This window comes from Heptranchias perlo, unplaced genomic scaffold, assembly GCF_035084215.1.
Source record: "Heptranchias perlo isolate sHepPer1 unplaced genomic scaffold, sHepPer1.hap1 HAP1_SCAFFOLD_56, whole genome shotgun sequence".
Lineage (NCBI taxonomy): Eukaryota > Metazoa > Chordata > Chondrichthyes > Hexanchiformes > Hexanchidae > Heptranchias > Heptranchias perlo.
The window spans coordinates 4,620,703-4,648,540 of NW_027139581.1; the positions used below are offsets into that span (position 1 = coordinate 4,620,703).

At 43.2% G+C, this 27,838-nt stretch overlaps 4 non-coding genes across 4 annotated transcripts; all 4 read left to right on the top strand.

Annotated features, from left to right (window-relative positions):
• Positions 1-18,281: 18,281 nt before the first annotated feature.
• Positions 18,282-18,364, top strand: trnal-uaa (transfer RNA leucine (anticodon UAA)). The gene has a single exon. It is a non-coding gene; the product is annotated as a tRNA-Leu (tRNA).
• Positions 18,365-19,035: 671 nt separating this feature from the next.
• Positions 19,036-19,118, top strand: trnas-aga (transfer RNA serine (anticodon AGA)). Its single transcript has one exon. It is a non-coding gene; the product is annotated as a tRNA-Ser (tRNA).
• Positions 19,119-26,216: 7,098 nt separating this feature from the next.
• trnal-uaa (transfer RNA leucine (anticodon UAA)) lies at positions 26,217-26,299 on the top strand. The gene has a single exon. It is a non-coding gene; the product is annotated as a tRNA-Leu (tRNA).
• Positions 26,300-26,950: 651 nt separating this feature from the next.
• On the top strand, positions 26,951-27,032 carry trnas-aga (transfer RNA serine (anticodon AGA)). The gene has a single exon. It is a non-coding gene; the product is annotated as a tRNA-Ser (tRNA).
• The last annotated feature ends 806 nt before the right edge of the window (positions 27,033-27,838 follow it).

A 27,838-nucleotide genomic window follows, 5' to 3' on the forward strand; every position in this document is an offset into this window, starting at 1 on the left:
AAAGCTGTCGACTGCAGGAAGATATCAACGGACTGGTCAGATGGGGTGAAAATGTCAAATGGAATTCAATCTACAGAAGTGTGAGGTAATGCATTTCGGGACAGAGAAGGCAAGGGAGTACACAATAAATGGGAGGATACTGAGAGGATTAGGGGAACAAAGGGACCTTGGAGTGCATGACCACAGACCCCTGAAGGTAGCAGGATAGGTAGATTAGGTGGTTAAAAAGGCATATGGAATACTTTCCTTTATTAGCCAAGGCATAGAATAGAAGAACAGGGAGTTTATGCCAGAACTGTATAAAACATTGGTCAGGCCACAGCTTGAGTGCTGCGGACAGTTCTGCCCACCATGTTACAGGAACGACGTGATTGCACTCGAAAGAGCACAGAGGAGATTTCCGAGGATGTTGCCACTTCTGGAGAATTTTAGCAATGACGAAAGATTGGATAGGCTGGGGTTGTTTTCTTTGGAACAAAGGAGGCTGAGGGGAGATTTAATTGAGGTGTATAAATTATGACTGGACGAGATAGAGTGGACAGGGAGGATCTATTTCCCTTAGCGGAAGTGTACTTGACCAGGGGGCATAGATTTCAAGTGATTGGTAGAAGGATTAGAGGGGAGCTGAGAAGAATCTTTTTCACCCAGAGGTTGGTGGGGTCTGGAACTCAATGCCTGAAAGGGGGGGAGAGGCATAAATCCTAAACTCATTGAAAAAGTACTTCGATTTGCACTTGAAGTGCCGTAACCTACACGGCTATAGACCAAGTGCTGGGAATTGGGGTTAAGCTGGATAACTCTTTTTAGGCCGGCACGGGCACGATGGGCCGAATGGCCTCCTTCCATGCTATAACTTTTTGTGATTCCATGATTCAGCCCCTCGAATCCGTAACACAGGAACAGTAGGAAGCCTCGTCAGATCCCCTCCCTGTTACATTGGAACAGGAGGATGCCCATTAATCCCCTCGAGCCTGTGACACAGGAACAGGAGGAGTCCAGTGAGCGCCTCGAGCCCATTACACAGGAACAGGAGGAGTCCATTCAGCCCCTTCAACTTATTACACAGGAAAAGAAAGAGGCCATTCAACATCTCGAGCCTTTCAACGCCACTTCATTCGATCGTAGCCGATCTGTATCTCACTCCATTTCCCCGCCTTAGCTCCATATCCCTCGATCCCCAGACCAAATAAAAGGGGAGGTTTTATTACCTACTGCTTTGTACTGAAAACAGAATCTGATCCTGTTCAGAAACTAGAAACCAGGGAAACAGACAGACTAAGTGAGTGAGCAAAACTGGGGCAGAATTTATGTTTAATGTGGGCAAGTGTGAGACCATCCACTTTGGGTCAGAGAAAAACAAAGGAGAATATTTTCTTAATGGGGAGAGATTAGGAACCGTGGATGAGCAGAGAGATTTAGGGGTTCAAGTACACAAATCACCAAAATTAATGAAAAGCCCATTGGGCTGTTGGCCTTTATCTCAAGGGGGCTGGAATACAGAGAGTGGAAATTATGCTTCAATTGTTTGGAGCTCTGGTCAGACCCCATCAGGAGACTGTCTTCAGTTCTGGGCACCGAACCTCAGGAAGGATATATTGGCCTTGGAGGGGGAGCAGCGCAGATTCACCAGAATGATACAGGGCCTTAAATCGCTACATTATAAGGACAGGTTGCATAAAATTTGCTTGTATTCCCTTTAGTTTAGAAGGTTGTGGGGAGATCTGATTGAGGCGTTTAAAATGATAGGGGGATTAGATAGGGTAGATACGGAGAAACTATTTCCTCTGGTGGGGGAATCCAGATCAAGGGGGCTAATCTTAAAATTATAACTAAACTGTTCAATGGAGATGTCAGAAAGCAGTTCTTCACACACAGTGCAGTTGAAATCTGGAACCGTCTCCCCCAGAAGGCTGTGGATGCTGGGAGTCAATTGAAGCTTTGAAGACTGAGATTGATAATATTTTTGTTGGGTGAGGGGATCAAAGGAGACGGAACAAAGGCGAGTAAATGAAGTTGAGGTCCAGATCAGCCACCATCTAATAGAATGGCGGAACAAGCTGGAGGTCTGAATGGCCTCCTCCTGTTCCTATGCTCATGAGTGATTAAAGTTAGAGGTATGGCAAGCAGCACAAGTGGGGTCGAATAGCGTCGACCCAACCCCCACAACAGCTTGTTTCAACAACAATTTTCACCTGTGCTCGATCGCTTCTCAAACTACTGACCTTGTCTCTCTTCCCATTGGGTGTTTTGACCGCTGATTTTCATTTGTCCCTTTCCGTAACTACTTTAATCCTAATTTTATTATGATCACTATTACCCAGATGTTCTCCCAATGAAACACATTCCACTTACCCTGCTTTATTCCATAGAACTGGATCCAGCACTTCTTTCTTCCTCTCTGGGCTCGAAACATACTGATTCAGAAAGTTCTCCTGTACACATTTTAGTAATTCTTCATCCTCCTTCCCCTTTACGTTGTCCCCCCCCCCCAGTCTTCCCAGTTTCTGTGGAAATCGTTCCAATATCTATCCCGAATACAGTTTCCCTTCCTGGGCTTCATTAGAGTGAATCTACACTGTGCTCTCTGTGGCTTTAATGTAGATTCTATAATGGGATGCACAAAGCTGCACACGAGACTCTGGAAATGTGGGCTAACCCATGTTTTGTACAAATTTGTCATTGCTTCTTTATATTTGTACCGTGTGACCCTACTTATAAAATTCAAAATGCTGTTTGCATTTGTTTATGATTTATGAAGCTGCCGTTACAATTCCATGGAATTATACATTTGAGTACTTAATTCTCACTTTTATTCAACATCATTCGGCGTCTTTTCATTAACTGTGTACACAAATTCATTGATTTGCTTCCAATATCGTTCACTTTACATTAAAATACAGCTGCCTCGTGTCTGCTCAATCCAGCCAAGCTGCCTGCATCGTTCTTTAATGTTGTTATAGTCTTCCCTATATTTTGCCAATCCTTGGTTTTGTTTCTCACCGGAATTAGAGATTGTCCTCCGTCGGCCTAAGTCCAAATCATCTCTTCAAACCGTGGGACTTGGTGGGGTTTGACACATGGACATTCCTTGATTAACCCGAGCAATGCTACCTGCTCCACAGTTTCAGATCCAATGCTGGATTCTAAGAGTTTCTCCACAAATAAGGTTAGAACCACTGGTCTGCAAGTACCCAGTGGAATTCTCTCTCCCTTCCATACCAAAAACAACAATCTAATTTCATACCAAGACACCACAATGTCAGAACATACGGGGTCTTTCTCAATCAGCCCCATGGAGCAGTGATATCGCAGATTCGATGGCAAAAAGTGACACAGCCCCAAACCGCTTCATCCTAGTCATCAGCCAGGGTGCAGTAAAATGAGTTATAACCAAAGAGAAAAAAGACAAATAACTAATAAATCCTCATCTTAGTCACTGTAGCTGGTCTCATCTGAGATAGCAGACTCCCTAAATGTTGCCTCACAGTGCGACAAACCTATTTCAATGCGCTGTCTGTGGACAAACCAACTTATGTTGTTCTAACAAAAAGATTTCTCCGAGTAGTTGCCGATGTTAATGTATCTCATCAAATCCGCCTATTATAGAAATCTCTTTCTGGTACAAGAATATGAGCACAGAAATTACTTTTACTCACACAGTGGACAACTAATGAACACATTCCAATGGAAATCAACAACAACTTGCATTCACAGACCGCCTTTAATGTAATAAACATTCCCAAGGGGATTCACAGGGGCTGGAAGTAAAAGGCACAAACGGAATCAGGAGGTATGATGAAATCCTTCGGCAAGGAGGGTTTAAGGGGGGTGTAAAACGAGAGACGGAGGGGATCAGGTTGGTTTTAGTTGTGTGAAGGAATGGCCATCAATGGTGGGATGAAGACAGAGGAGGATGTTAAAGTTTAACAATAACTACCTGGATTGATAAAGCGCCTTTAACATGGATAAAAATTAAAGGTGCTTCACAGAGATATAATCAGACAAAAATGGACCCCAGCCAAAGTAGAAGATATTCGTCGGGGGACAAAAGCTTGGAGCAAGAGATGGATAGAAAGAATTCAAGAAAGTTGCATTTATACAGCGCATTTCACAATCTCAGTATGTCCCAAAGTGCTTTGCAACCAAAGAAATACTGCTTCAATGTGAGAAACACAGCCGACATACTGCACACAGCAAGATCCCACAAAGAGCAATGTGAAATTGAATAGATCATCTGGTTTTAGTGATGTTGGTTGAGGCATAAATATTGGCCAGGCCAGCGGGGAGAACTTCTCTGCTCTTCTTCGAATAGTGCCATGGGATTTTGTACATCGACTTGAGGTGACAGACTGGCCCTCGGTTTAACGTCTCATCTGAAGGACAGCACCTCTGACAGTGCAGCATTACCTCAGTACAGCACTGAAATGAAGATATTGTGTTTAAGTCTCTGGAGTGGGTCTATGAACCCACAACCTTCTCAACTTCTAACTCAGAGGCAAGAGTGCCAACCACTGAATCACAGCTGACACCTGAAAGGGAGTAATGGAGATGGGGGGAGTGAGGGAGCACATTCTGGGGCGTGGCTGTGGCTTAAGAATAAGCTGCCAATAGTAGGCCAAAGAGACTGTGGATACACAAGCAGCCAGGGGTGGAGGAGAAGAGAGAGGGGCTGGAAAGCTGGGGGCGGTTGCAGAGATACGGAGGGGTGAGGCTCTTATGTATTTAAGTTTCTAAGAAAGAAAAAAATAAATACTTCGGAGACTGGAAGCCAATGCAGCTCAGTAAGGGCTTGGATGATTGGTGAAGGAGTTAGTGAGGGAAAGGTTACAGACAGCAGAGTTTTGGATGAGTTAAATTTTTGGAGATGCCGGAGAGGAGAACAAAGGCCAGAGAGGGTAGATAGGCATGGTAAGGGTTTTAGTAGCAGATTGGCAGGGCGAGTGGAACGGGAGTTATTCCGGACCCGGAAGTAGGCGGTCTTTGTGATTAAGAGGATATGGGGTCAGAAGCTCAGCACGGGGTCGAATACGACGTCAAAGTTACGATAAGTGAGGAATCTCAATGGGGCACTTTCAGTCTCCGTCCCCTAATATCACCCGCGGCCATTTCTAGGCTGCAATCCTCAACCTGCCCTTTAAATCTCCTCGTGTTAGAGACTCAGAATTCATATTATAACTGGGAAACTGCAGGAAAAGAGTGAAACGGGTCTGGTTGAGACCCTGGATTTAATGTGCACTGCGGATAAATCGGTATAAATTATAAATGAATCGCTAAGAGTGAACATGGACAATACAATTATATGAAAACTGTCAAAGAAGCCGCTCATTATTGTTGGATCAGTCCTGTATGAGCACAGATTTTAACTTTATTCCTGAGAGAGGTCTCATTAAGATAATGTCCTGGACTTTGAGATGTTTGTGTTAAATCCACCGCATTATTTATATCGGAGTCAAAGCTGCAGATATAATGTGTTTTTTTAAGTGACTGTAACTAATAGCAATGATCACGAGTATAACCGTGTCAGTGGAGTCTTATCCCCTGTATAAATCAGGGTTCATTGGAATGTATCAGCTCAGAGCACCTGCCGGACTTCTGGTTTCCAGAACAACGGAAGTGACTGCTTCTCACAGAAATGGAATATCCAATAATTTATCAGATAGAAGATATTTACTATCCTGCCCTTGCAGTAATTGGAGTGCCGGGTAACCTGTTATCTCAGCTGTTAATGGTGTAAATCGGTGTTAACTGTGCTGCTGTACTTGGCAAAATATGTTTGCTCCCTGAATGTCTCACACAGTCGCCTGTTCTGTTCCACCAGTTGACTGATGGAGTCTCTGCTCTTTCAGTTACAGGACTGAGCAGGAATGATTTTTGTGTATCCAACCCTGACCTTGTCACTGTTCAATAATGGCATCTCCTCAATAGCAAACATTCGGTCTTGTAGCAATTCCATTATATCTGTAATGAACTTTTTATGTCCAACCCTGGCATTGTCACTGAATTATTCTCTGTACTAAATGTATTGGAATCAGGTGTCTGGGCTAAGAGCTGGTATCAGACCATCAGGAGCTCGGAACAGTTTCATGTTGTGGAACGAACGTGTCCTGCAGATTTTTTTCAAAAATGTGTTTTCAGTGATTGATAATGAGACAGCTCACGGTCTCAGTGTTACAAGGTGGCAGCGCAATGTCCTCCCTCCCCAATAACATGCTTCAGTTTAACTGGGATTTCAATGTATTTATTGTTTCTCACTCTTATGAAACATTTGTGTGTGTCTGGCGCAGCTCCAAAGTTCTGGCTATTGAACTGAGTTTGCTGCTGAATCTTTCACATCTCCTTCTCTGTGTCACGGTGGATGAGTTCATTGTAAAATGTAATGTTTTGAGGGTATGATAAATCAGTTTGCACTGTATCCATTGGAATCCTGAGCCCTTCTATTTATCTGTCGATTCTTTGCAGCAGCTGTGATGTTGGCGTTTTGTGAATTGAACAACAGCTCCATCTAATGGTGTACTTTATAATTACAGGAGAAGGAATTTCAATTATTGTGAGGTCTGTCTGGAAGAGACATTTGATTCTGTTTCTTCCATGATTTGCAGATGAAGCAAACAGTGCAGGCGAACAGGTGGAGACTTAGATGATCTGTAGTAACATGAAAATATTCCACAGATGATTCACAATTTAACAAACTGACACTGAGAATAGGATCGGTGGAACACGGGACTGGTTAACAGAATAAAGGGACAGGATGTCAGGATTGAATCGGATGTGAAAAGGGGCATTGAGAAAGAGTAGAGATGGCAGAATAATAGATAGAGAAGCGATAGAGACAATGACGGAGACGGAAAACGAGAGGCAGGGAGAGAAAGAACGTGAGAAGAGAGAGAGAAAGAGAGATAATGGGAGAGAGAATGGGAGAGAGACAGAGATAAAGCGGCCATGCGGTGAATCATTCATCGGAATGAACTGTTGAAACTTCCAGTACAATTAGGAAGAGGAAATGTGACTTGAAGATGTTAATAGGAAGTTGTCAGATTGTGAGAGTTTTATTGCACTCTCGCTGGGTGTGTTTATCGTTTTCAGGTCCTCAGTCTGTTTTGGTGATTGTTACTTTTCCTTATTCACTGACTGAATAAATAAACATGATTCAAATGTATTTAAAGAATAGAATTAGTGATTTCTTGATCCTAATGAATTATTAGGATACTGTATTCAAAAACTCAGAATCAGCAGAATTCACTGAAGAACGAGGTTGATTTAATTCATATATTTTAATTTAGTTTTAATTGAATGTGCAAAGTAAATTTAATGAACACATTTTATACCCAAAGAGCTGTTCCCTGACAACAATAACCACTGAAGTGAACCGTTCAATTTATTAGTTGGATTGTGTTAGTGGGACCGATAGATTAGATTTCCTCTCACACTCTGCTGCAGTCTCTCCCTGTGAATCCCAGCCTCTCCAACCACCACATTGAATCCTCTGTCTCCTCATCCATTGCTTCAGTTTATCCGCTTTCCCAAACAATCTGTTCCTAACTCCCCTCCTGCTCCGACATGTCCTTTTCCTTGTCTCCCTCCCAATCTCACTCATTGCCTCGGTCTCCAGCTGCCTCTTCCAATCCGATCCGAAGCCTCAAACTCACGGCCACCGCTTTCGGCCTTTCCCCGTTTTGTGTCAGCCTCTGTCGGTTCTCTTAACCCAGGGAAACAAACCAGCTGCACCTCCCCCTGTCCCCTCACCTTTCCGGCCTTCGCTCTCTTTCCCGTCAGTCTGGAGCCCAAATTCGGCTTTAACCCGTTGGATTCCTGCTCGGTAAAACTCCTTCTCCCTTCCCCACCGGCACTGCGCTCTCACTCGGCCCTTCCAGTGGATCCAATGCTCATTTATTCACTTTCTTTATCGATTTCACAATTCATTATTGATAATTGAGTTTATAAACATTTCTCTGCCCGAAAGCGCTGTCCAGGTGAATGACTCAGTTTCCACCGTTCGATGCAGCAACAAAGCTGGAAATTTAACCCCAGATCCTGTCATATTACTGTTTTGGCTCCAGGTCTGATCAGTAATTTCTCTGCTTCCTTTTCTCTCTCTTACAGTTAACTTGGTGGCGATTGTGATCCTGTCCCGAGGAAACTGCGGTCTCTCCAAATGTATCAGTCGCTACCTGTTGGGAATGGCAGTGGCCGATCTCCTGGTCGTTATCACTGATCTGATATTGACACGGGTTGGTCTAAGTTATTTTCCCAATTCATTCTTGTTCATTACTCCCGTGTGTCGTCCCATTATGTTCTTGGGTTCTGCAGCCACGGTTGTTTCTGTCTGGTTCACAGTCGCTTTCACCTTTGATCGATTTGTGGTCATTTCTTGTGAGAATCTTAAAACAAAATATTGCACCGAGAAAATGGCGGCTGTAGTTATAGGAACAGTGAGTGTGTTGGGCTGTTTCGAGAGTGTTCCCTGGTACTTTAGAAATGAAACTTACCTTATAATTGATAATGTTCCCCGGTATTGTGTCTTTAAACTGAACTTCCGCACTTCCCCAGTGTGGGCCGCATTTGAGTTCGTTCACCTCATTTTAACCCCTTGTGCCCCCTTCTTATTGATTTTGCTGCTCAATGTTCTGACGGTCAGACGTATTTTAGCAGCCAGTCGAGTCCGCAGGGGACTCCGGGGCCGCAGTAATGGAGAGAATCACAAGGATCCAGAGATGGAGAACCGAAAGAAATCCATCATTTTACTCTTCAGTATATCGGGCAGTTTTATCCTATTATGGGTGACCCAGGTTGCAAATAACATTTATCGGCGAATTACAGACATTCGGTATTTTAATTCATTCACTGACCCTCGTTATATCACAGAAGCCACATCAGGAATGCTGCAGCTTCTCAGTTCCTGCACAAACACGTGTATTTATGTCCTGACCCAGGCTAAATTCAGAGAGGAGCTGAAGAACGCGGTGAAATACCCACTCAATCTAATTGTTAAATTAGTGAAATCATAGAAAGAGCTGAAGGGTTTCAAGCACTAGAACTATTTCTAGCCATTTCATACTCCACCCCCTGCACTACCCACCGGATGGAAAGTAGATTTTATATTAGCTGACATAATCTGAAATCTGATTCTGATATTACATCATATTGATAATCTGACCTATTGAGGCGTGATTCGCTCTGCAGACAACACATGAATTGTTGCTCAAACAGGCGGCACTAAAGAGCTCAGCTGGACTTCAACTAAATGGCCGCCCTGCAAAATGGGCAAACCTGTCAATGAAAGTAGGTGCTGTGGGCCTGATCGGAATAGCTGCACTCCATATAAATGGAGAGATAAAATGACAGAGATAGACAGACAGACAAACCAACAAACAGATGGATGGATAGATAGATAGATAGATAGATAGATAGATAGATAGATAGATAGATAGATAGATAGATAGATAGATAGATAGATAGATAGATACATGGAGAGGAAGAGACAGGGTTACACATAGAGATAACCTTTCAGATAGAGGCAGATAGAAAGGGGAAATGAGAGACCGTTAGAGCCATAAACAGAGAGAAAAGCAGATAATTGAGAATGAAATCGTGAAGAAAGTGAAAGAAAGGAAGACGTAGAGAAAAATAAATTGAAAGTGATTGAAGAGCAGAAAGGGGCAGAGAGAAAAGGACAGTTAACAAGTTAGAGAAAGACGGAAAGAAACACAGTAAGAGATTTAGATGGAGAAACAGCTCGAGACAATCAGAAAGAAAAAGAAATAAACAGAAAAGAGGGAGCGAGGGAGAAAGAATAAAGGGCAGAAACAGAGAGGGAACAGGAAGATAAATAGAAAAGACAAGAGAGATGGAAAAAACATGGAAGGAGAAAAATATAATCAGAAAGAAATCCAGGGAGAAAAAGCACAAACAGGAAAGGAGCATCTTTCCATCAGAAAACAGAGACAGGAAATGATTAACACAGATTAAGGGAAAGAGAGGGAGTTTACCAGCGAGAGAAAGTTGAGAGAAACAGGTCGACAAATGGTGAAAGAAACTCAGAGGTGCAGAAGGAAAGTGGACAGAAAGTGAGAGGCACACAGGGAAAATTACAAAGAGAGATTGAAACAGGGCGATAGAGACAAAAGAAGTGAAGCAAGGAGAACTGGAGAAACAGAAAGAATCAGTGCAGGAGAGAGACAGACAGCAAAAGAGACAAAGTGAGACAACAAAAGCAAGAGGCGGATATTTTCTGGTCTACAAATGGACAATGTAATTCATTAAAACGGAATTTGTACAGTGCCCTTTAAATTAACACATCTCAAAACACTTTACACAATGAATTACTTCTGAACAGCGGAGACAGCTATGTAGACATATGTGTAAATGAATTCCTATACATGTATCTGAACAGAAGAAATGGGTGCTTTTATGTTGATATCCAAACATCCAATTGTACTGTTATTTTTTCTTCATTTGCATAAAAGATAATGTTGGACTAATGTGCAAGAATTAATGATGCATTTACGTAGTCTGCCTACAACGAAATTAAAGTTGATTGTGAATTCATAAAAAAGAAAGAGATGGAGAAAGTGAAGAGAGAAATAAAGAAAAGGAGAGACAGAACAGAGAGAGTGAAAGGCAGAGCGAAAGAGAGAGAAAGATTTGAAAAGGGTGTGAGAAGGCAAAAAAGACAGAGATAGACAGAGAGAGTGGGGAGAGAACGAGCGAGAGGGACAGCGAGGCAAATGGAAAGAAGAGATAAAGATGGAAGACAGAAACCTAGAGATATAACGAGAGAAGCAAAGGGTGACAGAGAAAACATATAGAAATGGAACAGTGATACAGAGACAGAAATTAAAAGAGGATGAAGTAACAAGACAGAAAAATGCCAGAAAGACGACTGAGAAAGATAAATATATTGACAGAGAGACAGAACCAGTGAAAGACAGACAGATGAAAAAAAACCAGCAAGGTAGAGACAGGAATGTGATTAACACACAGAGAGCACGAAATAATCATAAAACAACTCATTGTAATCAGCTTGGAGTGGGTGAGTGCAGAAGCAGAACAGCAGCAGATGAAGCAGGCGAGCCAGTTCATGTCTGTTCTGGGGAACAGATTTTGGGTTTAATTTTGACAGTTGTAAAGATGATGCCTGGAGGCTGCACAATAAAGTCACTCAGTCTTGTGTAACTGACCCTGCCCTTTATTTACAGCAGGAGTTTTATCAGCTGCTCTGTACAGTGTGTAACTTTCCCACTGACCTGCTGTATTCTGTATTAAATCAGCCTGTACTCTTACCCCTTCTCCTGTGTCAGTAAACTGGACAGAGTCCCACAGCACTGTAACAAAAAGCAAAATGCTCTAAATCTGAAAGAACAAATGTTATCGTTTCGGGCGTGGAGAATCTTCTTCATCAAAATTCATCCAATCAGAAAAATAGACGTGGGATATATACACTTATATATAAATTTTAAAAATCAATATTTATGTATGCAAAAAGCACAAAGTAAGAGAGGAATCATGGGTAGTGGGGTGTATCAGATTATCTCAGTCAAATGACCCCATGCAGAATGAGAAAGATAGAAAGTCTTGCATGTCTATAGCGCCTTTTACATTGTCACGTTGTCCCAAAGCGCTTTGCAATCAATGAAATACTTTTAACTGTACTCACGGTTGTAATGCAGGCAGCCAATTTGAGCACAGCAAGCTCCCACAAACAGTAATGAAGAACATGATGAGATAATCTGTTTATATGTTGGTTGAGTGATAAATATTGGCCAGGACATCGGGGAGAACTCCACTGCTCTTCTTCGAATAGTACCATGGGATCTTTTACATCCACCTGTGAGGTCCTCAGTTTAATGCATCATCCGAAAGACGGCATCTCCAACAGTGCAGCGCTCCCTCAGTACTGCACTGGAGTGTCAGCCTAGATTTTCTGCTCAAATCTCTGGAGTGTAAACTGTGCCCAGGCAAGGACCATTTTTTACCAATCAAAATATTAAAGTTAAGCGTCCAGCAATCAGGCATCAGCTCATGTACCCTGAACTCCAGGTTACAACAATTCTCTCAAAATGATTGCTGATTTTATTTTCATCCGCCAACTGTACAGTTTCCATAAAATAAGGTAAACGGAATAAAATAAAAACAAAAAAGATTCTTCATGATAACATGAATCAATACCAGTAGTGGTCATGTCGGGAACGGCATCAAACAGGAAATTAGAGATGCATGTAACAAGGGTACTGCAGTAATCATGGGTGACTTTAATCTACATCTTGACTTGGCCAAACCAAATTAGCAATAATACTGTGGAGGATGAATTCCTGGAGTGAGTCTGAGATGTTTTTTTAGACCAGTACGTTGAGGAGACAACTCGGGAACAGGCTATCCCGAATTGGATATTGTGCAATGAGAAGGGTTTAATTAATGATCTTGTTTGCGTGGTCCTTTTGGAAAGGATGGCCATAACATGATAGAATTCTTCATTAAGATGGAAAGTGAAATTGTCCAATCGAAACTAGGGTCACAAATCTAAACAAAGGAAACTACGAAGAATGAGGAGTGAGTTGGCTGTGATAGATTGGGGATTACCATGATGGTGGATAGGCAATGGTTAACATTTAAGGAATGAATGCATGAACTGCATCAATTATACATTCTTTTCTGGCGCAAAAACACAAAAGGAAAAGCGGCCCAACCATGGCTAACAAAAGAAATTAAGCATAATTTTAGATCCAAAGTGGAGTCATATAAAGTTGCCAGAAAATGTAGCAAGACTGAGGATTGGGATCAGTTTATAATTCAGCAAAAAAGATTAAAAGGGGAAAATAGAGCATGAGAGCAAACTTGCAAGGAACAAAAAAGCAGACTGTTAAAGCTTCGACAAGTATGTTAAATGAAAAAGATTAGTGAAGACAAATGCAGGTGCCTTACAGTCAGAAACGGGAGAATTTATAATGGGGAACAAGGAAATGGCAGAGCAATTAAACAAATACTTTGGTTCTGTCTTCACGGAAGAGGACACAAACATCTTCCCAGATATGCTCGGGAACCAAGGGTCTAGTGAAAAGGAGGTGTTAAAGGAAATTAGTGTTTGTAAAAGAATAGTGCTGGAGAAATTAATGGGATGAAAGCCGATAAATCCCCACGGCCTGATAATCTGCATCCCAGAGTATTAAAATAGTTAGCTATGGAAATAGTGGATGCATTGGTTGTCATCTTCATAAATTGCATAGATTTTGGAGAAATCCCTGCAGATTGGAGGGTGGCAAAGGTAATCACACTATTTAGAAGAGTGGGGGCGGGGGGAGAGAGAAAACAGGGAAGAACAGACCGGTTAGCCTAACATCAGTAGTAGGGAAAATGCTCGAGTCTATTTTTAAGTATATGATAACAGGACACTTCGAAAGTATCAATGGGATTAGACAAAGTCAACATGGATTTATGAAAGGGAAATCTTGTTTGACAAAACTACTGGAGGTTTTTGAGGGTATAACTGGTCGGATAGATAAGGGGGAAACCAATGGATGTGGTGCATTATGATTTTCAGAAGGCCTTTGAGAAACTCCCACATAAGAGGTTCGTGTGCAAACTTAAAGCACAAGGGATTGGGGGTAACATACTGGCATGGATTGAAAATTGGTTAACAGATAGGAAACAGAGAGTAGGAATAAATGGGTCTTTTTCGGGGTTGCAGGTGGTATCTAGTGGGGTACCGCGGGGGTCCGTTCTTTGCCCCCCTTATGTGGATGAGGCAACCAAATGTAATATTTCCAAGTTTGATGATGATACCAAACTGGGTGGGGTGGTGAGTTGTGAGGATGATGCAAAGAGGCTTCAAGGCGATTTGGACAAGTTGATGGAGTGGGCAAATACATGGCAGATGCAGTATAACGTGGATAAATGTGAAGTTATCCACTTCGGATGGAAAAACAGAAAGGCAGAGTATTATTTAATTTGTGATAGATTGGGAAACGTTGATATAAATAAGGACCTGGGTGTCCTTGGACACCAATCACTGAAAGCAAGCATGCAGGTGCAGCAAGCAGTTCGGAAGGCGAATGGTATGTTGGGCTTCATTAAAAGTGGATTTGAGTACAGGAGAAAAGATGTCTCACTGCAGTTTTCAGGGCCTTGGTGAGACCACACCTGTTTGTGTGCAGTTTTGGCCTCCGTACCTAAGAAAGGATATACTTGGCATGGAGGGAGTGCAGCGAAGTTTCACCAGATTGATTCTTGGTCCAGCAGCGTTGTCGTATGAGGAGATATTGCGTCGACTAAGCCTGTATTCACTAGAGTTTAGAAGAATAAGAGGGGATCTCATTGAAACGTATAAAACTCTGACAGGGCTAGACAGGCTGGATGCAAGGAGGATGTTTGCCCTGGCTGGGGAGTCCAGAACGAGGGGTCACAGGCTCGGAAACGGAGCAGGACATTTCGGACTGAGATGAGGAGAAATTTCTTCACTCAAAGGGCGGTGAACCAATGGAATTCTCGACCCAGAAGGCTGTGGAGACCATGTCACTGAGTATATTTAAGAAGGACATTGATAGATTTCTAGACACAGAAGGCATCAAGGGGTATGGGGAGAGAGCGGGAATATGGTATTGAGATAAAGAATCAGCCACAATCATATTGAATGGGAGAGCAGGCTCGAAGGGCCGAATGGTCTACTTCTCCTCCTATTTTCTTTGTTTCCATGTTTCGATGTAAAAAGGAAGAGAGTAGCAAAAGTAAACGTTGGTCCCTTATAGGCTGAGACAGGAGAAATTAAAATAGGTAATCAGAAAGTGGCAGATCCGTTAAACAAATATTTTTTTCTCTGTTTTCAGAGCGGAAGACACAAAAAGCACAACAGGAATAATGGGGAACCAGTGGGTAAATGAGAGGAAGGAACTTAATACAATTAATATCACTGGATAAAAAGTACTGGACAAACTCATGGGACTAAAAGCCGACAAATCCCCTGAACCCGATGGCCAACATCCGTGGGTTCTCAAAGAGGTGGCTGCAGAGATGGTGGATGCATCGGTTATGATCTTCCCAAATTCTCTAGATTCTGGAATGGTCCCAGTGGATTGGAAGATAGCATATATTATCCCGCTATTCAAGAAGGGAGGGGAGAGAAAACAAGGAACCGCACAGCAATTAGCCTGACCTCTGCCGTTGGGAAAATGCTGGAATCCATTATTAAGGAAGTGGTAACAGGGCACTTAGAACATCATAATATGATTAGGCAGAGTCAACATGGTTTTATGAAAGGGGAATCGTGTTTGACAAATTTATTAGAGTTTTTTGAGGATGCAACTCGCAGGATCGATAACGGGGAACCAATGGATGTCCTATATTTGGATTTTCAAAAGACATTCGATAAGATGCCACATCAAAATTTGTTGCACAATGTAAGCGTTCATGGAGTTGGGATAATCCATCAGCACGGATAGAGGATTGGTTAACGGACAGAAAATAGAGTACGGATAAATGGGTCATTTTCAGGTTGGCAGGCTGTAAGGAATGGGGTACCGCAAGGATCGGTGCTTGGGCCTCAGCTATTTACAATCTATATCAATGACTTAGATGAACGGACCGAGTGTAATGTATCCAAGTTTGCTGATGATACAAAGCTAGGTGTGAAAGTAAGCTGTGAGGAGGACACAAAGAGTCTGCAAAGGGATATAGACAGGCTAAGTGAATGGGTAAGAAGGTGCCAGGTGGAGTATAATGTGGGGAATTGTGAGGTTTTACAATTCGGTATGAAGAATAGAAAAGCAGAATATTTTTATGTGGTGAGAAATTAGTAAAATTTGGTGTTCAGGGAGAATTGGGTGTCCTCGCACAAGAAACACAAAAAGTGATTATGCAGGTGCAGCAAGCAATGAGGAAGGCAAATGGCATGTTGGCGTTTATTGCAAGGGGGTTGGAGTACAACAGTAAGGAAGTCTTACCACAGTTGTATATGGCATTGGTGAGACCTCACCTGGAGTATTGCGCAGAGTTCTGGTCTCCTTATCTAAGGAAGGATATACTTGCCTCAGAGGCGGTGTAACGAAGGTTCACTAGATTAATTCCTGGGGTGAGAGGTTTGTCCTGTGAAGAGAGGTTGAATAGAATGTGACTATACTTCCTGGAGTTTAGAAGAATGAGAGGTGATTTCATTGGAACATATAAGATTATGAGGGTGCTTGACAGGGTAGATGCCGAGAGGCTGATTTCTCTGGCTGGAGAGTCGAGAACTCGGGGGCATAGTCTCAGGGTAAGGGGTCGGCCATTTAAGACTGAGATGAGGAGGAATTTCTTCACGCAGAGGGTTGTCAATCTTTGGAATTCTCTATCGCAGAGGGCTGTGGATGCTGAGTCATTCAATATATTCAAGGCTGAGATCGATAATTTTTTGGACTCTCGGGGAATCAAGGGATATGGGGCTCGGAAGTGGAGTTGTGATCGAAGATCAGCCATGATCTTATTGAATGGTGGTGCAGGATCGAGGGGCCGTATGGCCTACTCCTGCTCCTATTTTATGTTCTTACGTTCCTATAATGCTCGATGCTATATTTAAAAAATTTAAAGAAGTGATTTGATTCCCAAACAGAATTAAAACAATGGGATTCTTGTCATTCTCCAGTGATTTGAACCGGCCATTCCATATCCAGACCCAGTGCTACCATGAGGCTATCAATGTCTGTTCATGGATTTCCAAGTGTCTTATATTTAATTCGTGTTGGAGAGAATGTTCCTGTCACGTTTTCAACATTGAAATCTGTGTACTCAGAGAGAGAAAAATCCACGCGGGACACCAGCATTCAATTCCCCGGCTGGGAGGGTTACACTTTTGTTGTCTTTAACAGATTCACTTTCATTTCTCCTGTAATTTATCTGCAATATTGGATGCGGAAAATACACTGAAAGACAAACTCGGACCATCCCACTTTCCACAATTTAATTTCACTGATATTTCAGCGATTTTAAAAGCTGCTCTCTGCCTCACCCTTCACCTCGATGTCAGAACCAACAGTTAATCTGTTTTTTGGTGGTCTTGATTGAGGGAGGATTATCATCCAGGTTTCGAAGCATGCGCACAACAAGGTCCCACAAACCGCAATGACAAAGTAACAGGTTCATAATGCCGATGGAAAACGAGTGGACCTGAGCAGTATGAAAGTGTAACGGGATTACATTAAAGAGCTACCGGGAGTGGGGTTCAACCTGGTGTCACATAATTGGATCTAAGTCCTTAACCACTCGGTCTGGTGCTTAATGACACTTTATTTAACTTTCCAGGGCCACTGGTGAAAGAAGACTGAGCGACCACTTTTCCATCTCTTTGTTGGATCATGTCCAGAGTCGAATTATGTGAGGAACGCGGGAGAGAGTGTGGGAGAGAAAGAAAGAGACAGAAACCCATTCAGAAAAACGGAGAAAGTGTGAGGTGCGTGCGCACACACACACACACGGAAATGTACACATCGGGTGACTCAAACATGCAGAGAGAGACAGATAATCGGTCATTTGGCACATTTTTGTTCTATTTCAATCGTAGATTCCGTGAAACCATGCAGATCAATTCCAATGAGCATACAACTCGAGGTGTTAAAAGCCGTGCATTTTTAATTCACGAAAGAATGAGTAATTCCACAAGAAGTTTGCTGCATGTTGAAACGCAGATAATGGGATCCGCAGTCGGCAAGATCCGAACCTGCGCGGAGAGATCCCAATGGATTTCCAGTCCATCGTCTGAACCCCTCGGCGACACTCACCATTCAGTCAACTCAACGGTTAGAATGGCCGCGTGGTCAAGGCATTGGATTCAAAATCCATCTGATTCTGTCATTGGGATGTCTCGAATCCTATTTCTGTTACATTTTGATGCTGCTCATTGACACTCTTGTTCCATCTGCCTCATGCACCTGTCACTCTGTCATTGCTGTTTGTGGGAACCTGCTTTCCTCAAATTTCGAAACCTGGACGATAATCAACACCACCAAAAAGCAGATGAACTGGCCATCCTTTTCATTGCTGCATGTGAGATCTTTCTGATAAACCTCCTCTGCGCCCTTTCCGATGCCTGACTCTCTCTGTCCCTCAACACGACACTAACGGGTGCCCGAATAACAGGCGAGGATACTCACCACGATACTAACGAGGAGCTGGTGTCGTCTGGTGATGAACATTCACCACAGGTTGCGTTGGACATTCTTCGAATTTCAGTGAATCTGTTGTCAGCATTTATTTGATGACAAAGAAAAGCGTAGTAGAAGTGACACTCAAGTATATTACACATAAAACTCAACTGTGGACGAACCAGGATGGCCGAGTGGTTAAGGCGTTGGACTTAAGATCCAATGGGTTTATACCCGCGTGGGTTCGAACCCCACTCCTGGTAGTTGTTATTTCCGTTACATTTTTTTGCTGCTCATTGACTCTCCTTCCATTTGCATCACAGAATCGTGGAAAGGTCACAGCACGGAAGGAGGCCTTTCGGCACATCAAGTCCGTGCCGGCTCGATGCAAGACTAATCCAGCTCGTCCCACTCCCTCTCCGTATCCCCGGAGCCCTGCATTTTTTTCCTTTCAAGTCCTTCTCCCGTTCCGTTTTGAAAGCCATGATTGAATCTACCTCCATCACCCCCTCGGGGTGCTGAATTAGCCCGGGTCTGCTCACAACTCTGCCTTTCATTTCTTGCTCATTATTGTGGTTCTGACATCGAGGTGACGCAGAGAGCAAGATTTAAAATCGCTGAAATATCAGTGAAATTATACTGTGGAAAGTGGGATTGTCCGAGTTAGTTTATTAGTGTTTTTTCACACATCCAATGTTGGAGATAAATGAAAACGAAGGTTTTGAAGGCAGTAGAAATTCATTGTTCCACGTGGATTTGAATCGAGGTTTAATTGTCTGATAGGTTGTGTTATTCATCACGATACTAACGAGTGACTCGCCTGAGCACCCGATCCACCTGAGCGACGGCTGACACCTGTTCAAGTTCTGTGGCTCTGTGTTGCAGAGCGCTGGATTATTGCGATTTTAAGTGAGCAGCATCGCAAGTGGAGCAAGTAGTCGTGGCCGAGTGGTTAAGGCGATGGACTAGAAATCCATTGGGGTCTCCCCCACGCAGGTTCGAATCCTGCCGACTACGGCTCAGATTTTTCTTTTCATACCTTTCATCTCTGCGTTTCAACCCATCCGAGTGTGTGTGAAATGAAAATGTAAGAATCCATTATTAAGAAGTAGGAGCAGGACATTCGCGGACTCATAATACAATCTAGAATAGTCAACATGGTTTTATGAATGGGAAATCGTGTCTGACAATTTTATTCAAGTTTTTGAGGTGGTAACGAGCAGGGTGGATAAAGGGGAACCAATGGATGCAGTATATTTGGATTTCCAAAAGGCATTCGATAAGGTGCCACATAAAAGGTGGTATCCCTGCTGCTTGTTATTCTCCATGCTTGCACCCACCCGTGCCTTCTGCCGCTTCCTGCCACGCTGCAGCCACTGCTTCTGGCCTTTACCTCGCAGAGAATAACAGGCACAAGATAAGAGCTCATCGATTGAGGATTGGCTGCCTAACAGAAAACAAAGAGTCGGGATAAAAGGGACATTTTCAAAATGGCAATCTGTAACTGGTGGGTGCCCCAGGGATCAGTGCTGGGGTCTCAACTATTTACATTATATATCAATGAATTGGATGAAGGTACTGAGTGTATTGTGGCCAAATTTGCTGATGATACGAAGATAGGTGGAAAAACAAGTTGCGAGCATGACACAAAGTATCTGCAAAGGGATATTGACAGGTTAAGCGAATGGGCAAATATTTGTCAGATGGAATATAATGTTAGAAAATGTGAATTCACCCACTTTGGAAGGAAAAATATAAAAGCAAAATATTATTTGAATGGAGAAATACTAAAAAATGCTGCGGTACAGAGCGATCTGGGTGTCCTCGTACATGAAACGCAAAAAAGTCAACATACAGGTGCAGCAGGTAATCCAGAAGACAAACGGAACATTGGACTATTGAGAGAAAGACAGAGAAACGGACACTCACACAGAAAAGCTTAGAAAAAGTGAGACACACACACATTACACACAGAGACATGGTCGTTCTTGGTGCCCGTCTGTTGCAGAGCGATGGATCGTGGCAATTTTAAGTGAGCAACATTGAGCTTAGCTCAAGCAGTCGTGGCGGGGGTTGTTAAGGGCGATGGATAAAAAATTCACTGGGGTCTCCCCGGGCAGATTCGAATTCCTGCCGACTATGTTTCAGAACTTTCTTTTCAGACCCCTCACATTTGCGTTTCAACCTACACGTGTGTGTCTGTTTGTCAGTGTGTGTATCGGTGTGTGTGAGAGTCCATATGTGTATCAGTGTCTGCTGTGTCAGTGTGTGTGTATTGTGTCTGTGTGTGTGTCTCACTTCGAGTCTATTCTAAAGGATATGATAACAGGACACTTCGAAAGTATCAATGGGATTAGACAAAGTCAACATAGATTTACGAAAGGGAAATCTTGTTTGACAAACCGACTGGAGGTTTTTGAGGGTGTAACTGGTAGGATAGATAAGGGGGAAACCAATGGATGTGGTGTATTATGATTTTCAGAAGGCCTTTGAGAAACTCCCACATAAGAGGTTCGTGTGCAAACTTAAAGCACAAGGGATTGGGGGTATCATACTGGCATGGATTGAAAATTGGTTAACAGATAGGAAACAGAGAGTAGGAATAAATGGGTCTTTTTCGGGGTTGCAGGTGGTAACTAGTGGGGTACCGCGGGGATCCGTTCTTTGCCCCCCTTATTTGGATGAGGCAACCAAATGTAATATTTCCAAGTTTGCTGATGATACAAAACTAGGTGGGATGGTGAGTTGTGAGGATGATGCAAAGAGGCTTCAAGGCGATTTAGACAAGTTGATGGAGTGGGCAAATACATGGCAGGTGCAGTATAACGTGGATAAATGTGAAGTTATCCACTTCGGATGGAAAAACAGAAAGGCAGAGTATTATTTAACTTGTGATAGATTGGGAAACGTTGATGTACAAAAGGACCTGGGTGTCCTTGTACACCAATCACTGAAAGCAAGCATGCAGGTGCAGCAAGCAGTTAGGAAGGCGAATGGTATGTTGGCCTTCATTGCAAGTGGATTTGAGTACAGGAGAAAAGATGTCTCACTGCAGTTATACAGGGCCTTGGTGAGACCACACCTGTTTGTGTGCAGTTTTGGCCTCCTTACCTAAGAAAGGATATACTTGCCATGGAGGGAGTGCAGCGAAATTACACCAGACTGATTCTTGGGATAGCAGCACTGTCGTATGAGGAGATATTGGGTCGACTAAGCCTGTATTCACTCGAGTTTAGAAGAATAAGAGGGGATCTCATTGAAACGTATAAAACTCTGACAGGGCGAGACAGGCTGGATGCAAGGAGGATGTTTCCCCTGCGGGGGGGTCCAGAACGAGCGGTCACAGGCTGGGAAACGGAGCAGGACATTTAGGACTGAGATGAGTAGACATTTCTTCACTCAGAGGATGGTGAACCAATGGAATTCTCGACCCAGTGTATTTAAGTAGGACATTGATAGATTTCTCGACACAGAAGTCGTCAAGGGGTATGGTGAGAGAGCGGGAATATGGTATTGAGATAAAGAATCAGCCACAATCATATTGAATGGGAGAGCAGGCTCGAAGGGCCGAATGGTCTACTCCTGCTCCTATTTTCTTTGTTTCTATGTTTCGATGTAAAAAGGAAGAGAGCAGCAAAAGTAAACGTTGGTCCCTTACAGGCTGAGACAGGAGAAATTTTCATAGGTAATCAGGAAGTGGCAGATACGTTAATCAAATATTTGTTTCTCTGTTTTCACAGTGGAAGACACAAAAAGCAGAACAGAAATAATGGGGAACCAGGGGTAAATGAGAGGAAGGAACTTAATACAATTCATATCGCTAGAGAAAAAGTACTGGACAAACTAATGGGACTAAAAGCCGACAAATCCCCTGAACCTGATGACCGACATCCGAGAGTTCTAAAAGAGGTGGCTGCAGAGATAGTGGATGCATCGGTTATGATCTTCCCAAATTCTCTAGATTCTGGAATTGTCCCAGTGATTGGAAGATAGCAAATGTTATCCCGCTATTCAAGAAGGGATGGGGAGAGAAAACAGGGAGCTGCACGTCAATTAGCCTGACCTCTGCCGTCTGGAAAATGCTGGAATCCATTATTAAGGAAGTGGTAACAGGGCACTTGGAACATCATAATATGATTCGGCAGAGTCAACATGGTTTAATGAAAGGGAAATCGTGTTTGACAAATTTATTAGAGTTTTTTGAGGATGCAACTAGCAGGATAGTTGAAGGGGAACCAATGGATGTCGTATATTTGGATTTTCAAAAGACATTCGGTTCATGGAGTTTGGGTAATCCATTAGCACGGATAGAGGATTGGTTGATGGACAGTAAAGAGTATAAGGATAAATGGGTCATTTTCAGGTTGGCAGGCTGTAACGAGTGGGGTGCCGCAAGGATCGGAGCTTGGGCCTCAGTTATTTACAATCTATATTAATGACTTAGATGCACGGACCGAGTGTAATGTATCCAAGTTTGCTGCTGATACAAAGCTAGGTGGGAAAGTAAGCTGAGAGGAGGACACAAAGAGTCTGCAAAGGGACATAGACAGGCTAAGTGAATGGGCAAGAAGGCAGCAGGTGGAGTAAAATGTGGGGAAATGTGAGGTTATTCACTTCGGTAGGAAAAATAGAAAAGCAGAATATTTTTATATGTTGAGAAATTAGTAAAATTTGGTGTTCAGGGAGAATTGGGTGTCCTCGTACAAGAAACACAAAAAAGTGATTATGCAGGTGCAGCAAGCAATGAGGAAGGCAAACGGCATGTTGGCGTTTATTGCAAGGGGGTTGGAGTACAACAGTAAGGAAGTCTTATTACAGTTGTATAGGGCATTGGTGAGACCTCACCTGGAATACTGCACAGAGTTTTGGTCTCCTTATCTCGGGAAGGATATACTTGCCTTTGAGGCGGTGCAACGAAGGTTCACTAAATTAATTCCTGGGGTGAGAGGTTTGTCCTATGAAGAGAGATTGAGTAGAATGGGACTATACTTTCTGGAGTTTAGAAGAATATGAGGTGATTTCATTGGAACATATAAGATTATGAGGGTGCTTGACAGGGTAGATGCCGAGAGGCTGATTTCTCTGGCTGGACAGTCGAGAACCAGGGGGCATAGTCTCAGGGTAAGGGGTCGGCCATTCAAGACTGAGATGAGGAGGAATTTCTTCACGCAGAGGGTTGTGAATGAGGAATTCTCAACCCCAGAAGGCTGTGGATGCTGAGTCATTCAATATATTCAAGACTGAGATCGATAATTTTTTGGACTCTCGGGGAATCAAGGGATATTGGGATCGGGAGGGAAGTGGAGTTGAGGTCGAAGATCAGCCATGATCTTATTGAATGGCGGTGCAGGCTCGAGGGGCCGAGTGGCCTTCTCCTGCTCCTATTTTATGTTCTTATGTTCTTATATTGCTCGATACTTTATTTTAGAAATTTAAAGTGATTTGATTCCCAAACAGAATTAAAACAATGGGATTCTTGTCATTCTCCAGTGATTTGAACCGGCCATTCCATATCCAGACCCAGTGCGACCATAAGGCTATCAATGTGTGTTCATGGATTTCCAAGTGTCTTATATTTAATTCGAGTTGGAGAGAATGTTCCTGTCACATTATCATCATTGAAATCTGTGCATTCAGAGAGAAAAATCCACACTGGAGACCAGGATTCAATTCCCCGACGAGTCGGTTACGCTTTTGCTGCCTTCAACAGATTCACTTTCATTTCTCTTGCAATTTATCTGCAATATTGAATGCGAAAAATACACTGAAAAACAAACTCGGACCATCCCACTTTCCACAATTTAATTTCACTGATATTCCAGCGATTTTAAAAGCTGCTCTCTGCCTCACCCTTCACCTCGTTGTCAGAAACCAAGAATTAATCTGTTTTTTGGTGGTATTGTTTGAGGAAAGATTATCGTCCAGGTTTCCAGCCATGCGCAAAGCAAAGTCCCACAAACCGCAATTACAAAGTAACAGGTACATAATACAGATGGGAAACGAGTGGAACTGAGCAGTATGAAAGTGTAACAGGATTAAAGTAAAGAGTTTCAATTGTTGCTTGTTATTGTGGTTCTGACAACAAATATCCCACATACAGCAATGAGAAGGATGGCCAGTTAATCTCTTTTTTGGTGGTGTTGATTGAGGGAGGATTGTCGTCCAGGTTTTCAAAATGCGCACAGCAAGATCCCACAAACAGCAATGACAAAATAACAATTACATAATGCAGATGTAAAACGAGTGGAACCGAGCAGTATGAAAGTGTAACGGGATTAAATTAAAGAGCTACCGGGAGTGGGGTTCACCCGGGTGTAAACCTATTGGATCTTAAGTCCTTAACCACTCGGCCTGGTGCTTCATGACACTTTATTTAACTTTCCACGGGCCAATGGTGAAAGAAAACTGAGCGACCACTTTTCCATCTCTTTGTTGGATCATGTTCAAAGTAAAATTATGTGAGGAACGCGGGAGAGAGTGAGGGAGAGAAAGAAAGAGACAGAGACCCATTCAGAAAAACGGAGAAAATGTGAGGCCCACACACACACGGACATGCGCACAGAGAGTGACTCAAACAGACAGAGAGAGACAGACGATCGATAATTTGGCACATTTTTGTTCTATTTCTGTTGTAGATTTTGTGAAATCTTGCAGATCAATTCCAGTGAGCATAAAACTCGAGGTGTTAAAAGCCGGGCATTTTTAATTCACTCAAGAATGAGTAATTCCACAAGAAGTTTGCTGCATGTTGAAATGCAGATAATGGGATCCCCAGTCGGCAGGATCCGAACCTGCGCGGAGAGATCCAAATAGATTTTTAGTCCATCGCCTGAACCACTCGGGGACACTCACCACCGTATAAACGCAGCGAGTAGGATGGCCGCGTGCTTAAGGTATTAGGTTCAACATCCCATGGGTTTATACCCGCGTGGTTTCAAACCCCACTTCTGATAATTGTTATTGGCATTGCATTTTGATACAGCTCATTGACACGCCTGTTCGATCGGCCTTCTGCACCTTTTCCTCTGTCATTGCTGTTTGTTGGAACTTGCTGTCCGCAAATTTCGAAACCTGGACGATAATCAACACCACCAAAAAGCCGATGAACTGACCATCCATTTCATTGCTGTTTGTGAGATCTTTCTGGTGAACCTCCTCTTCGCCCTTTCCGATGCCTTTCTCTCTCTGTCTCTCCCTGTCCCTCACCACGACACTAACGAGGAACTGGCACAGGACGGAAAATTAAGCTTTTAAAGGCAGCAAAATTTCCACTACCGGTCGGGAAATTGAACCGCGGGTGCAACGAATAACAGGCAAGGATGCTCACCACTATACGAACGAGGAGCTGGTGTCGTCTGGTGATGGACACGCACCATAGATGGCGTTAGACAGCCTTCAAATTTCAGTGAATCTATTTTAAACATTTATTTGATGACAATGAGCTAAACTTCCTCCTTCAACTCACACCACCAAAATGCAAATTAACTGGCCATTCATTTCACTGTTGTATGCGGGATCTTTCTGATAAACCTCCTCTGCGCCCTGATCAGGGCCTCTCTCAGGCTCCGTCTCTCTTCCTGTGTCTCGCTTTCTGTTTCCCTTTCTTTCTATTTCTCTCTCTATCTCTCTGTTTCGGGTTGCTGGATTAGCCCGGGTCTCCTCACAGCTCGATTCGACGTATTCATTACTTGCAAATTATTGGGGTTCTGACAACGAGGTGAAGGATGAGGCAGAGAGCAGGTTTTAAAATCGCTGGAATATCAGTGAAATTAAATTGTGGAAAGTGGGATGGTCCGAGTTCGACTTTCAGTGTATTTTCCACATCAAATAGTGGAGATAAATTGCAAGATCAATGAAAGTGAAGCTTTTAAAGGCATCAGCACTGGAACCTCGACACAGGAGAATTTAACCTGGATCAACCGCTTGACAGACGGGGATACTCAGCACTGCACTAACGAGGAACTGGCGTGAGCGGGTGATGGACACTCCCCACAAATGGCGTGAGACACGCTTCAAATTTCAGTGAATCTGTTCCAACCATTCATTTCATGACAAAGAAAAGCGTAGAAGAAGTGACAGTCAGGTACATTACACATAGAACAAATTTGCGAATTGACCAGGATGGCCGAGAGGTTAAGGCGTTGGACTTAAGATCCAATGGGTTTATACCCGCGTGGGTTCGAACCCCACTCCTGGTATGTATTACTCTGTTGAATTTTGATACAGCTCATTGACTTTCCATTTGCATCACAGAATCACAGAAAGTTCACACCACGAAAGGAGGTATTTCCGCCCATCGAGTCCGTGCCGGCTCTTTGCAAGACCAATCCAGCGAGTCCCTATCCCCGTAGCGCTGCAATTTTTTTCCTTTTAAGTACTTATCCTGTTCCGTTTTGAAAGTCATGATTGAATCTGCCTCCATCACCCCGTCGGGATGCTGAATTAGCCCGGGTCTGTTCACAACGCGACTCTGCCTTTCATTTCTTGCTCATTATGGTGGTTCTGACATCGAGGTGACGCGGGGAGTGAGAATTAAAATCGCTGAAGTATCAGTGAAATTATTCTGTGGAAAGTGGGATTGACTGAGTTATTTTATATGTGTTTTTTCACACGTCCAATGTTGGAGATAAATGAAAACTTTAAAGGTCGGAGAAGTTCATCGTCCAGGTGTATTTGAAGCCAGGTCGACCGTGTAATAGGCAGGGATACCCACCACCATGCAAACGAGTGACTGGCATGAACATCCGACGCCCTGAGCGACGGTTGATCCCGATACCAGTTCTGTGGCTCTGTGCAGCAGAGCTCTGGATTATTGCGATTTTAAGTGAGCAGCATTGGATTTTAAAAAAGTAGTCGTGGCCGAGTGGTTAAAGCGATGGACTAGAAATCCACTGGGGTTTTCCCGCGCAGGTTCGAATCCTGCCGACTACGGTTTAGATTTTTATCTCTGCGTTTCAACCAATACGAGCAGGGTGGATGAAGGGGAACCAATGGATGCAGTATATTTGGATTTACAAAAGGCATTCGATGAGATGCCACATAAAAGGTGATATCCCTGCTGCTTGTTATTCTCCACGCTTGCACCCACCCGTGCCTTCTGCCGCTTCCTGCCACGCTGCAGCCACTGCTTCTGGCCTTAACCTCGCAGAGAATAACAAGCACAAGATAAGAGCTCATGGATTGAGGATTGGCGAACAGAAAACAAAGAGTCGGGATAAAAGGGTCATTTTCAAAATGGCAATCTATAACTAGTGGGGTCCCACAGGGATCAGAGCTGGGGCGTCAACTATTTACAATATATTTCAGAGTGTATTGTGGCCAAATTTGCTGATGATACGAAAATAAGTGGAAAAACAAGTTGCGAGGGTGACACAAAGAATCTGCAAAGGGATATTGACAGGTTAAGCGAATGGGCAAAAATTTGGCAGATGGAATATTATGTGGGAAAATGTGAATTCATCCACTTTGGGAGGAAAAATAAAAAACAAAATATTGTTTGAATAGAGAAATACAACAAAATGCTACGGTGCAGAGGGATCTGGGTGTCCTCGTACACGAAACACAAAAAGTCAACACACAGGTGCAGCAGGTAATCCAGAAGGCAAACTGAATGTTGAACTATTGTGAGAAAGACAGAGAAACGGACACTCTCACTGAAAAGCTTAGAAAAAGTGAGACACACACACATTACACACAGAGGCATGGTCGTTCTTTGTGCCCGTCTGTTGCAGAGCGAT